Genomic DNA, 5,737 nt, shown 5'->3' on the forward strand with positions numbered 1-5,737 from the left:
CACATTCACACAATGGAGTTCTATTCAGAAGAAAAGAAAGACAAAATCATGAAATTTTCAGGCAAATGGATGGAACTAGAAACTGTTACACTATGTGAAGTAACACAGACTCAGAAAAACAAATGACATTATGTCTCCCTCATATGTGTATTCTAGCACCAAATCCTTTTAAGTGAGTATGTAGCCAGATGTAACTGCAGGAACAAGAATAATGAAAAGGAAGCAGGGAGGTAAAGAGAAAGAAAGAGCTTGAGAAAGAACAATAGGAGACAGAGGTTACTAAGGGAGAAATGGATAAAAATGTGATTATTTAAATGGAAGGGAGAGGAAGAATTATACAAGGAACCTTGGGATTAAAGTGAAAGAATGTGCTCAAGAGAGGTGGGACCATAGGAGATTGGCATTAACAAGGAAGAAATGGGGAAAATAGGGACCCCTTATATGGGAAAACCATGGTAGATGGTTTAGACAGTGAGAGAGAGAGAGAGAGAGAGAGAGAGAGAGAGAGAGAAGAGAAGAGAAGAGAAGAGAAGAGAAGAGAAGAGAAGAGAAGAGATAGGTAATGCCTAGCTAGTTTTAAAAAAACAGAGGGAATCATATTAGTCCAACAAATTACACATACATTTTATCTACATGAGTCCATGTGTGTAGCTAAGAAACAGTGCCAGATAGGAGAAAACTTCCTTTGAGTTGTTGGCCAGGATAGTTCAAGAGACTTCCAAAATTATTCAGGCTATTGCCACAGCCCTTGATGGCCTCCCAGAACTCGAAGATAAGACCCTACTGCTGAAGACAGAACACACATCAGAAAAAGGTTTTGGGGCAATTGAGCTGCAACTGACCTGAAACTACTTCCCATGAAGGCTGGCTCTCATAGCTTTGGAGAGCACCATGAAGGTGCCAAGGGAAAACAACAATCAATGGCCCAACACCAGCTTCAAGACCAAATAACTACGTCGATGGCCAGCATAGCATACGACATTGGTGCAGTAGTGGCCCTTTTATCTTGGGGGCAATCAACAGCTACCCTAACTGGACTAAAAGTCCACTTAATGGGAGGAAACTCAAGTGTGGTACTCTAAATGTAGCCAAATACACATGGCTGGAGTGGTCATAGATCTTAGAGAAAACCCCTAGACTGTCACATCCCTAGACAAATGTGATTTCTTACTATGTGCAAAATATGTCCTTATACTTACAGAGAGATATTCCAGTCACCACTCATCAAAGAAGCTCATTTGCACCAGTCGGAGACTATTACCAAGTATCACAACTGGTCACATACGGACATTGCCTATGGATTGCCCAGGCCTAAGTGACACATCTACGATGCAACCACTACAGCTAAGGCTCATGGAACATAGAACATGGGTAAAGAAGAGGACACTAATGAATTTCTCAGTTCCACAGCTCAGGGACAAGTGTGGAAAAGGGATGGAAAGATGGCAAAAGTCAGGGTTGGTGCATGGCCACAAAGAAACAGTTTTCCAGGCCTCTGGGAACTTGCTCATGTGAATGTACAGCAATGATGTCAGCAGGCACAAGATCCATACAAACTCAACCAAACAAAAACTCAGCACAGAACTGGGAGATGGGCAGCAAGCCCCAACCTTAGCAGAGGAACTATTGGCAGCTGATTACTGCTGGGTGAGTAGATCTTCTTTAAGGGAGTGACATTTGATAGGCTGAGTAGACTCCAATGGATGAACTTGCACCAAGGGACATCTGGGTACAGAAACTTAACTTGATAAGCCTTAACATATATAACAGAATGCATAAAGTCCAGTGGGTGGGTGGGGGCTACAGGGGTACACATAGGGGAGTGGGTCTAAATGTGATACAGATGTAGTGTATGGAATGCACAAAATTCAAGAATAGCCATTGAGTAAAATAGAAAAATAAAACAAGCCATTTTCTGGAAAAACAAAAATTTCTGCATATGTGTGCGTGTGTGTGTGTGTGTGTGTGTGTGTGTGTGTGTGTGTGTGTATGTGTATGTGTAGGTCAGAGGACAACCTTCAGTACTTAGTTCTATCTATCATGTAGGAAACTGAGGATCCAACTGAACTTACCAGGCTTCTCAGCACGCACCTTTACTGTTGGGAAACCCTGCTGTTACGGTTGTAGTCCTCCATGTCCGGATAGTTCTAAGGGGCTCGGCACCAAATGGAAGGACTCCCCTTCTCAGCAGGGGGCCTCCTGCTCTCTTCCTGACTTACCTGGAAAGTGACACCAAGCACGGATGCCTGACCTTATTTGGAACATGACCTTTGGCATAGTTTCCTGGAGTAAAAACTACCCCCAGGTTTTTTCTGTATGATAATCAGGCATTGCCTGGTAGTCGGACGATAGGAGCCCACTGCCACATATAAATAAAGCATACTATGAGCACCTATCAGCTGAGGCTTTGGCTACTGCCTCCACACTATATTTTCCCCAGTTCTCCCACTGAATAAACGGAGCTGTTTCACTGAATATAGAGCTGTCTCACCGAGTCTGGAGCTGTTTGCATCGTTGAACCTGCCTCCCCGGAAGGGCTTTCTTCCATCAGTGCTCACTGGCCATCCTGACCCCACTCATCGCTTCTGCTCCCCTTCTCCTTGTGGACCAGTGGCCAATGACCCCTGAGGAGAGGGAGAGACCCCACAGCTGGCGCCCGAAAGTGAGGCTCCTGGAGCATGCAGAGTTTGTGAGTACACCTCCCATCAGGAGGGTGACGGCAGCTTTGCCTTTAAGCTGTCCCACCCTTGAGGATCGGCAGTCTCTCTTTTTCCTACCACCTCCCATCAGGAGGGTAACGGCAGCTTTGCCTTTAAGCCATCCCACCCTTGAGGATTGGCAGTCTCTCCTCTTTTACCTCCTTTTATTTTCAGTCTGACTCTTTGTGTGGGACCGTTAAAGACGAAGCAGCAATTGAGGCTTTCTGATCAGGGCTACTCCCTGATGTTAGCCAAAGGCTCTTAGCCCTCTTAATGGACCCCGACTGCCCGCACGGGTGTAGACAACACCCCCATCTATATATTTTTCTAATGCAAAAACCCAGTAACGCAACGACCAGTTAATTGCTCTTAGAGTGGTAGCCAGATCTCTTAAATTTGCGGGCAGGCTTGCACTGTGGACTACGTGGAATCACTTGGGGTTTTGATCCCAGGCATGTTCCCTTAGAAATCAGCATTTCACCCCACTTTCCTTTTCTATCTTGAACAACACACCTAGAAAAAAATCCCCAAAGTTCTAAGGGATTTTTATATAAGCCTTAAAGTCAACTTCTAAAATAAACTTCCCTAATCTGTTTTGTTATCTTGCCCCTGGGGTGTTCAAGCCCAAGCTAAACCAGTTAGGTGAGAATTTAAATTAACTAAGCCCTGCAGAGCACAAAAAAAATAAATAAATAAATAAAAAAATAAAAAAAATTCAAGGCAGCTTGCACCACACAAACGGAAAAAACGATTTTTAAAACCCATTTTTTTTCCCTAAACCTTTTCCTGGAGAAAGGGCTCATCAGAGGACCACCCCATCTATCTCTCTCTCTCTTTGCTTTATCTCTGTTATTGCCTTCGTGAGGGTCTGGATAAGGTTTGCAGGCAACTGAAGCCTCTTGGTCAGGACAACTCCCTGATATTGGCCGAAAGCCCCCTGCCCCCTTTCCAGACCCTGACAGCCCGACTGGGTGTAGGCAGTGACCTTTACAACTATCATAAAAATCTGGTAACGCAGCAACCAGTTAAAAGTCACAAGGACGGTTGCCAGTCCCTTAAATCTGTGGCTAGGCTTGTGTTTGTCAGAACGTCTCAATCCCCTGTGGCAGGCTGCCCCAGGAACGTTGAATGCCACTTACAACACTTCTTTTCTATAATGGGTAATTCAGCATCATGCCAAAAAAACCTCCAAATTCGCTCCCTTAGAGCCCTACTTAAATCAAGAGGACTTAAGACTTCCCAAAAGGAAAGCTCAAAATTTTGGAATGAAGTATTTCAATTCGCACCCTGGACCCTGTCGGTAGAAATTTCTGACCCAGAGGTCTGGACCAACGTTCCCTATCTGGCTCGTAAAAAGGAAGTCCAGGAAAGGCACCATTTGCCCCGTTCCTTCCTCCCCATAATAGCAGCCATTCAACAATGCTTAGGAAACCCACCTAAGAATGAGGAAAACTCACTAGCACCAGGGGATAATAAAGGGGAGGGTTCAAACAATGAAAAAGACCCTAAAGATTTCCCAACAGCAGATTCGAGAGAGCTAAAAAATAATGAAAAAGACCCTAAAGATTTCCCAACAGCAGATTTCACAGCCCTAAAAAATAATGAAAAAGACCCTAAAGATTTCCCAACATCAGATTCGGCAGCACTGAAAAATAAAGAAAAAAGTCCTGAAGATTTCCTGGTAACAGATTCAACAGCTCCAAAAATAAAAATTGACGAAGTCAGCCAAAACCCACCCATCAACAAAAGTAACCTTTACCCCCTCTTCCCCCCTATGAATCCTCATGGACTGATTTAACAAACCTGGATGTTAAAACCCAGATTTCAAAAACTCCTGAAGACTCCTAGATAAATCCCCCTCCCCCTTCACCACCGTCGGCGCCACCTGTGGCGCCATGCCCCACAGCCATTGAACAGCTCTGTAATCTCAGGGATAATGGGCGTTGTTGCCCCCAGAATCTCCAGGCACAATGGCCTCAGGACCCAAAAACCCCATCAGTAGAAGCTTTTCCTGTTAACCTACAAATAACAAGGCAACATCCACTGGCTTGGTACCCCCTCCCAGCAGCAGACTTAAAAGAGCTGTGCCAAGCTGTTCGTGAAGATGGGATCCATGCTCCATGGACAAAATCTATACTACGAACATTTAATACTAACCTCCTAACCCCCCAGGACTGGAGAGATATCTGTAGATCCACCCTCCCCAGTCCATTATTTGTACAATGGGAGGCTTTATTTAGAGATGAATGCCTAATGCAGGTTAAAAAAAATGACATACATAATCAATAGCTGAGACCACAACAAAGGCAAGATCAACCACCTAACCCCCTTGTCCACTGGACCTGGAGAGACCTCCTCATTAACCTTCTTAAAGCAAAAAACAACTGAAACCCTCCCAGACTTTATACTAAGAGTGCAGGCCAGTTTAGATAGAAAAAATAACAGATCCTGCAGCCAAAGCAATGCTTTTAAACAACCTTGTCTGGGAAGGGATGACCCCTGAGCACAGACAAGCATGCCAGGGAATAAAAAATTAACATTACGACAAATGGTTTGTGGCCACCCATGACATCGGGACTGCCACATACCAGGCCTCCTCCCTTGCCCAAGCCTTTGTAGTTGCAACCCAACCCAACTCAAAATGCTTTAAATGTGGAGAAACCGGACACTGGAAAGAAAATTGCCCAAAAAATGGTTCGGCTGCCGCTTGACCCCCTAAAACCGTTTGTCCTCACTGTAAAAGGTGCTTTCACTGGAAAAGAGATTGTAAATCTAAATATGACAGAGATGGCAAACACCTTTGCCACCTTTAAACTCCTTGCGGGCCAACCCTCAGCCCTGCTAACAAGAGGGAAGCCACAAACATTATGGGTAACCAATATTACAGAAAATGACCATCCAAAATTAACCATAAAAATAGACAATAAACCTTTCAAATGCCTCCTTGACACTGGGGCTGATAAAACCAGCTTAAGGTGATCTGAGGTTCCCCCGCGCTGGGAATTAATACCAGGACCCCAACTAATGGGAGTAGGGGG

Source organism: Nannospalax galili, unplaced genomic scaffold (genome assembly GCF_000622305.1).
Source record: "Nannospalax galili isolate Female #2095 unplaced genomic scaffold, S.galili_v1.0 scaffold698, whole genome shotgun sequence".
Classification (NCBI taxonomy): Eukaryota; Metazoa; Chordata; class Mammalia; order Rodentia; family Spalacidae; genus Nannospalax; species Nannospalax galili.